At 42.6% G+C, this 8,730-nt stretch overlaps 1 long non-coding RNA gene across 1 annotated transcript; it reads left to right on the top strand.

The window, feature by feature from the left end:
• Positions 1-936: 936 nt before the first annotated feature.
• On the top strand, positions 937-7,747 carry LOC102082317 (NACHT, LRR and PYD domains-containing protein 5). The gene is made up of 6 exons (XR_003218474.1): positions 937-1,321; positions 1,434-1,583; positions 1,696-1,809; positions 6,240-6,318; positions 6,719-6,947; positions 7,089-7,747. It is a non-coding gene; the product is annotated as an NACHT, LRR and PYD domains-containing protein 5 (long non-coding RNA).
• Positions 7,748-8,730: the final 983 nt, after the last annotated feature.

Here is an 8,730-nt window from a genome sequence, read left to right as displayed (position 1 = left end):
ATTTAACCTCTACAGTCAGGAAAGGAGGAGATGAGGCCTCAACAATGTTGGGTTGTAGCTGTGGTTCAGGTTAGAGTGAGTGTCCATGGAATAAATGTAAGTCAGTGAACTGGAAACATGACTGTGTTAAACTTTCTTTTCCTTTTTATAATGAGTCTAATCAAAGGTGTACAGAAGTATCTCCACTTTGACTTTTCCGTGTCACCATCAGAGCTTCTGCACAGTGTGTTTCTGGGGCAGATAACATTGCAGCATTATGGAGACATTATGGAGACAAAAAGAAAAGTGTCTGGATTTCTTTAAGTTAAACTTAAAGAAATCCAGACGTTGTTGGTTTCAGTGTTTAGTCTCATTCACACACTCCCTCAGACTCTTCACACACACTGATTTGCTGACATAAACACACTCCTGTGTGCTTTCTTGGCTTCACACACACACTGAGGACCATCTACAGACTGTGAGCTCCGTCTTCTTTGTCTTTGGAGCCGAACTCTGACAAAGTTAGGAACAAAACTTTCTCCAGCGTGTGAACTTTCCTCCTAGACTCAGTCTGAGCAGTCAGACCACATATTTCTAAAGCAGCACATGAAGCTGTGGCTCACACACACACAGGTGAAGGAAACAGCTGCAGTATTAAAAACTGCTTCACTGTCTACAAATATATGAACTGAATGTTTCTTTCAGGCTGTAAAAACCTTATTTATCCTCCATTACAGTCCTGCATTCAGAGGATTACTTCTCTTATATTAGTACATGTATTTTATTCTGATGAACACATGAAACTCTGAGCTGGATTGAATCCATTGAATCAGAGTCCAGGACTCAGACTAAACACACTGAATGTGTCCTGAGCTCGGCCGCTGTTCCACAGTAACTGCTGTCACAGTCACTGTTACTGAGTTAGCTTAGCTAGCAGAGCAGCTAGCAGTTAGAGTATGAACTCTGTAAGCAGTCAGCTCGGTCCTGGACATTGTTACTGACATAAAGCTGCTCTCTGCAGCCATGTTTGACCTGCTGCTTTGTAGGACTACAGTAATGGAGGATTTGGAGGCTGAACTCGGCTCTGTGACACTTTTTGTAGTGAACTGATGAAAGCTGCGTCTCAGATGGATGTTAGTCCAACACATCAGACACGACCTCTGCAGCTCTCAGTTGATGTGCACATGAATGATTTGTGTTTCCTCTGCAGGTGAAGGTAGAAAGTGTGTGTGAGCTGATGTGAATTGAGCAGCATGGATCAGTGTGAGGACAGAGAGGAGGGAGTCCCTCCCTCTAAAAGCACTCTGTGTGGGGAACATGAGAGCCAGACCAAAGCTCAGAGGTGAGATGACCATCTCTAACTGTCCGTGACTCTTCTCCATGTCACAGCTCAGCACTCACATCACTGCTCCATCATTATTCACACTCATACCTCTGTGTGTGTTGTTTTAAAGCCCAGAGCTGTGGGGCGTACCAGGCTCAGCTGGACATAACCCTAAAACTAATCCAGAACCTGGACCTGAACCCAGCTGTGTTTCCTTAAAGAGCAACGAGTCGAAGGAAATTATTGAAAACTTTAACAAAAGACTGTTATGTGACAAAAAGTAAGTACATTATTTTTATGAGTTTCGGGTTGTTCATCATGTCTTTAATTTAATATTTCCAGTTTTTCCTTCCTATCTCATGAAGTTGTTACATTTATTGTTTTTCTTTTAGGATCAATAAGAGGCCAGAATCTCCTGGACCTGAACCCAGCTGTGTTTCCTTAAAGAGCAACATGTCGAAGGGTGTTGGTGTTTACTTTAAAGGCTGTTCTTCTGCTGCTGAGAGGTAATGTGTGTCTAGATGTTGTTCCTGACTCTGTATTTTTGAATAAATCCTCATGTTTAATATCAGCTCAGCCCTTTTTCACACACATTTCTATGTTGGTATGTGAAGCGGTGTGTGTTGGAGTGTTTCCACAAACACAGCAGTCAGAGTGGAAAGAGTGGATGTTGTAGGAGGTGTTTGTGTAGTGAAGAGGCTGAGTGTCTGTAGGACTCCAGCTGCTCCAGCAGGTGTCTCCTTTGTGCTTTGCTTCAAACGCAGTGTAGGGAGGAGCTTCCACTCAGGTGTTTCAGGTGTTGCTGGATGGAGGAGGACAAATAGTTTCCCCTTCAGTGACACTTCAGCAGCTCAATGTTCTGGGGAGATGTTTGTCTTTATGAAGGTTTATGGATTATTGTTCTTACTTTGGTTAAACTGAGCAATACATTTTCCATCTAACATTTAAAGTAAATTTCCAGGTGAAAAAAAGATCTGCAGCTGCAGCCTCTGTGATGTTTCACAGTCTGAAAGTAACAAATTCAACCAGAGTTCAAACAAAGGCTTAATATACGTGTGTGTTTGATATAATGCCAACAAGTACAAATAGGTGTTCTTACAGGTCTTAATCATAGAGCTCTGATAAGTCTGGTGACTTTCACAGTCAGCAATTTTGCTGCCTTTTATTTTATATTGGCCTTTTTAAAGCCCTTCAAATGCTCCCACATTCATACAGAGCTTTTAACACCAAACTCCTTTACAGTCCTTCTCCTCTCACACACGACTGATTTGTCTGCAGCAGCTGTGTTACTGCTAGTATTTTATTATGTGTGTAATCTCCTCATATTGTTCCTGTGGTTTAGTTTGACTTCCTTCTGCAAACTCAGCTGCTCTGTTGCTGATACACGTCTCCATGAATATGATTGATCAGATGCTGCCAACACCATGTGTTTCATGTGAACGCTCAGCTGAAACCCTGGGTTGACTTATCGAGTTAATAACAAGCTTCACGTGACTGTGAGTGCTAAAGTGAATCCAGATAAAGGAAAGAGACCCTGCTAATGTTGGACTCACTTCTTAGTGTAGATCCCAGGAGGAAGTTCAACATAGCCAGCCATTCTTTGTGCGAGCTCGACCAAACCTGAGACCACAGTGCAGGATAATGGTTATCATCTGTCTCTGTCAAGCACATTTAAAATCCACAAATAACAAAAATAATTATATTTGATCATTAAAAATATGTTTTCAATTAAAAAAGCATGAGCACACTGGTGGATTACAGAAACATGAAAACTCGTTAACAGTAAAGTTAATTTAGGCGTAAACAAAGAGGCAAACATACTTAAGTAGAAGGACTGATGTTTGTGTTAAAATACCCTCTTAAAGCTGAAATACTGATTCAACTTCTTTACTCAAGTAAAGGTGAAAGAGTCCAGGCTCTGAAATGTACTCACAGTATTAAAGTAAAAACTCCATCTTTGAAGGAAATTTCTGCCAGTTTTTGTGCAAAGTTACCTGAATTTCTACCTCCAACATTAATATGAGAAAATTATCTGAACTTTTATTCTAATGAATTTAATCAGCTTGAACATTTTGTAGCACAAAAGTAGAGAAAACCCAAAGGGAATAAAAAATAACTCCATTTGCTGTTGCCTGCATTGTAGATGGGTGGCTTTGCCTCAACACCTAAACAGGAAAATGAGTTTAGTCAAGTATTAAAGTGGGATTGAAGAGGTCAGGAAACCAGAGATCAGGTGTTGTGGTGCAGCATGGTCACAAGAATCATTTAGAAATGGCTCAAAATATTTTCTCTTCTAGATTTTTTGCACACAGTCTGATGTGCTGCTGCTCTGAGGTTCACTGCTCTCTGTGTACTTAGAAAACTGTGAGGTACAAGTAGATTTGACACAAGTTATAATGGCTGATTTCCATATAACGGTGGAATACAGGGACTTAATCGTTAAGTAAGAAGAAAGTTTGAAGCCTAATCTTGAAAGTAGAGATAGTGTCTGTCTCCCGAATCCAAACTGGAAGCTGGTTCCACTGAAGAGGGGCCTGAAAACTGAAGGCTCTGCCTCCCATTCTACTTTTAAATACTCTAGGAACAACAAGTAGGCCTGCAGAGCGAGAGCGAAGTGCTCTAATAGGGTGATATGGTACTACAAGGTCATTAAGATAAGGTGGGCCCTGATTATTTAAGACCTTGTATGTGAGGAGCAGGATTTTGAATTCAATTCTGGATTTAACAGGAAGCCAATGAAGGGAAGCCAAAACAGGAGAAATCTGCTCTCTCTTTCTAGTCCCTGTCAGTACTCCTGCTGCAGCATTTTGGATTAACTGAAGACTTTTCAGTGAAGTTTTAGGACATCCTGATAATAGTGAATTACAGTCGTCCAGCCTGGAAGTAATAAATGCATGAACTAGTTTTTCAGCATCACTCTGAGACAGGATATTTCTAACTTTAGAGATGTTGCGCAAATGGAAGAAAGCAGTCTTACATATTTGTTTAATATGTGCATTGAAGGACATGTCCTGGTCAAAAATGACTCCAAGGTTCCTCACAGCATTACTGGAGGCCAAGGTAATGCCATCCAGGGTAAGGATCTGCTTAGATACCATATTTCTAAGATTTTCAGGGCCGAGTACAATAACCTCAGTTTGATCTGAATTAAGAAGCAGAAAGTTAGCGTCCATCCAGGTCTTTATGTCTTTAAGACATTCCTGCAGTTTAACTCATCGGTGTGTGTTACCTGGCTTCATGGACAGATGAACAGCTGGGTGTGCTATGTCTTCTGATGATACTGCCTTGGTGATTTTAACATCCATGTCTGCTGTGACTCTAAACTTCTGGTCAAGGACTTTTTAAATATTATTGACTCTTTTAACTTGACCCAGCGGGTTACTGGTCCCACGCATGAAAAAGGTCACACACTAGACTTGGAGCTTTCCCACGGGCTGGATGTGTGCATCACTGAAATATCTGAGTTGGGCATCTCCGATCATTTTCCTGTGTTGTTCACTGTAACGCTGTGCTGCTCGGTAGGTAAGCCGTGCGCCTCAGCGTGTAAAAAGCGAGCGCTTAATGCTCTAACAGCGCCGCTTTTTCTGCTGCCTTTATGGACTCTGGAATAATGAACTCCAGCTGTTAAAGTGTTGAGGACCTTTCGGACACTCTTCATTCTACCTGCACTGATATTTTGGACTCTATTGCTCCGTTCAGGACTCTGCGCGCTAAGCATTTATCAGAGCTGTGGTTGGATGAACATACGCGCTCCCTTAGACGTGACTGTAGACGCGCCGAAAGGAGATGGAAAAAGGACAGATTGTATGTTTCTCTACAGATTTTAAGGACTTTCTGTCTTTCTGCTCACCAAGAAGCTGTAAAAACTGCAGACACAGTTTGTCTTAAACTTAGTGTCAGTAAACAGTCACAGGCCTCAGGTACTTTTTAATGTCCTCAGTCGTTTTCTTCGTTCACGTGATGATGTCGGAGTCATTTCTTCACCAAGTATTTGTGATGATTTTTTAGCATTTTTAACAACAAGGTTCTATCTATTAGGGCTCTTGTCTCGCCGACTGCTGCCTCAGATCCGAGTCTTTCTCCTGTGTGCTCAGCTGTCTTAGAGCAGTTTGATCCTGTCTCCCTTAATGACTTGACTGCGGTAGTTTGTAACCTAAGATCATCACACTGCCCCTCTGATTGTCTCAAGGGAGGGAGACACAGCAGGATTAATGGGACATATCCAGACAAGGGGAAGCAAAAGTAGACACACTAACGTAGGACATGGCTCTGTCAAAATAAAACAGGAAGTGAACACAGAGACACAATACTAACACAGTACAGAGGGAACACAGAAACCAAAACCTCAGAACTAGAAAATCTTAATCAGGATGAAATTGTAACAAAAGACAATAACAATCAAAACAAAACCACTGAGTCCACAGACTCGGGACATACATCGGCTCAAACTGTGGTCATAAATATTTTGTAAGTCAGACTGTGTAGTTGTGAACTGAGTTTTGTAACATTGTGAAACAAAATATCTGAAAAGTTTATGTTTTTGCGTTCATTGATTTGTGTGTGTAAAAAGGTAAAAAGTGTAATAAACATTAGAACTACTTTTGCTGACACAAAGTTTGGCGAGCACTGCAAGTTGTCCCTTTAAACCAGTCACTGATATAAAGAGAGCACCTTGTTCCAGGGCATCTGAGCATGGAGGGAAAGCTTTATGCAGGAGATGGTAAGAGCTGTTGGGACTAAAGAAACTGAGCAGAAAACTACAGACATCTGGAAACTGAGTTGTTAATTCTCAGTGGGATCACCAGGACTAGCAAAGCTTCACCATGACAGTCATCTGATTGACTGAACCCATCCAAACATCACTTCATGGACCTTTAGCTTGTGTCTGTGTGTGGACAGACATAACATGAGCTAATTATTCATTACTCCTCCACAGAGTGGAGCAGGAGAGAGCAGAGGTTTCCACTGGTCAGTCTGCACAGCAACATCAAACACACCTGGACTCTGTGGTTATGGTTTGTAGTACTACGTTTACATTTGTTCTTTTCAGTCACCTCTGTGCTGCACTTTGTGGACCAGAGGATTGTCAGTGTGTCCAACATAAATCAGAGTTTGGGCTCCATGATTTCAGTCAGATTGGGGTGACTGTAGCTCAGGAGGTGAGCAGGTCAGCTACTAGTCAGAAGCTTTGTGAATCAAACCCTGGCTGGCAAATGTACTGGGTAACGTACTAAACCCAAGCTGCCCTCTGATGCATCCATCAGAGTGTGAAAGAAAGTATTTAAGCACAGAACAATGTGCTTGGTTGAATGAGGCATGTTGTATAAAATGCTTTGTGTGCACAGAGTATCACAGAGAGCTATATAAGAACCAGTCCATTTACCACTGGGTAATTCATATAGTCTTCTTTTCCAGCGGCTGGAGGACAACATCACCATGTTTGTGAAGAACGAGCTGAAGAAGATCCAGAAGCTTCTGAGTCCAGATCACCCAGAAACTTTAAAGAGCCAGATGGAGGATGAGGAGATGTTTGGAGGTGAGGATGAAGATGAAAGAAAGAGCTGCAGAGAAGCATTTCTGAAGATCACACTCCACTTCTTGAGGAGACTTAAGCAGCATGAGATGGCTGACCATCTGCAGAGCAGTAAGAAAATTTCTCTAAAGACTGAATATTGATCTTTCCTAATAGCTCAAGAAATGGACCAATAGACATTCATCCTTTCAGGGTACTGAAAGGCTGTGATATTTATTGTGTAATATTTGTTTCTGAATTTCTTACCTTCAGAAATATTTGCTTCACTCTGTAAACGTGAACTTAAAGCCCAACTGAAGAAGAAGTTCCAGTGTGTGTTTGAGGGCATCGCTAAAGCAGGAAGCCCAACCCTCCTGAATCAGATCTACACAGAGCTCCACATCACAGAGGGAGGGACTGCAGAGGTCAATGATGAACATGAGGTCAGACAGATTGAAACAGCATCCAGGAAACCAGACAGAGCAGAAACAACCATCAGACAAGAAGACCTCTTTAAAGTCTCACCTGGAAGAGACGAACCAATCAGAACAGTGCTGACAAAGGGAGTGGCTGGCATTGGGAAAACAGTCTTAACACAGAAATACAGCCTGGACTGGGCTGAAGACAAAGCCAACCAGGACATCCAGTTCATATTTCCATTCACTTTCAGAGAGCTGAATGTGCTGAAAGAGGAAAAGTTCAGCTTGGTGGAACTTGTTCATCACTTCTTTAATCAAAGTAACCAATCAGGAATCTGCAGGCTTGAAGACTTCCAGGTTGTGTTCATACTTGATGGTCTGGATGAGTGTCGACTTAATTTGGACTTCAACAAAACTAAAATCCTGACTGAAACAAGAAAGTCCACCTCATTGGATGAGCTGCTGACAAACCTCATCAGAGGGAACCTGCTCCCTTCTGCTCGCCTTGGATAACAACACGACCTGCAGCAGCCAATCAGATCCCTCCTCAGTGTGTCGACATGGTGACAGAGGTCAGAGGGTTCACTGACCCACAGAAGGAGGAGTACTTCAGGAAGAGATTCAGAGATGAGGAGCAGGCCAGCAGGATCATCTCCCACATCAAGAAAGCTCGAAGCCTCCACATCATGTGCCACATCCCAGTCTTCTGCTGGATCACTGCTACAGTTCTGGAGGATGTGCTGGAAACCAGAGAGGGAGGACAGCTGCCCAACACCCTGACTGAGATGTACATCCACTTCCTGGTGGTTCAGGCCAAAGTCAAGAGGATCAAATATGATGGAGGAGCTGAGACAGATCCACACTGGAGTCCAGAGAGCAGGAAGATGATTGAGTCACTGGGAAAACTGGCTTTTGATCAGCTGCAGAAAGGAAACCTGATCTTCTATGAACCAGACCTGACAGAGTGTGGCATCGATATCAGAGCAGCCTCAGTGTACTCAGGAGTGTTCACACAGATCTTTAAAGAGGAGAAACAACTGTACCAGAACAAGGTGTTCTGCTTTGTTCATCTCAGTGTTCAGGAGTTTCTGGCTGCTCTTCATGTCCACCTGACCTTCATCAACTCTGGACTCAATCTGCTGGAAGAACAACAAACAACGTCCATGTGGACTAAATTATTTGATAAACCAAAACTCCAATCTCTCCACCAGTGTGCTGTGGACAAGGCCTTACAGAGCCCCAATGGACACCTGGACTTGTTCCTTCGTTTTCTCTTGGGTCTGAAGACTAATCAAACTCGTTTGCAAGGCCTGCTGACACAGACAGGAAGTAGCGCACAGACCAATCAAGAAGCAGTCAAGTACATCAAGAAGAAGCTCAGTGAGAATCTGTCTGCAGAGAAAAGCATCAATCTGTTCCACTGTCTGAATGAACTGAATGATCGTTCTCTACTGGAGGAGATCCAACAGTCCCTGAGATCAGGACGTCTCTCCACA

The sequence above is a fragment of the Oreochromis niloticus genome, unplaced genomic scaffold, assembly GCF_001858045.2.
Source record: "Oreochromis niloticus isolate F11D_XX unplaced genomic scaffold, O_niloticus_UMD_NMBU tig00008110_pilon, whole genome shotgun sequence".
Lineage (NCBI taxonomy): Eukaryota > Metazoa > Chordata > Actinopteri > Cichliformes > Cichlidae > Oreochromis > Oreochromis niloticus.
Note: the sequence above shows the minus strand (reverse complement) of the source record. Positions and strands in the feature narration are given on the sequence as shown.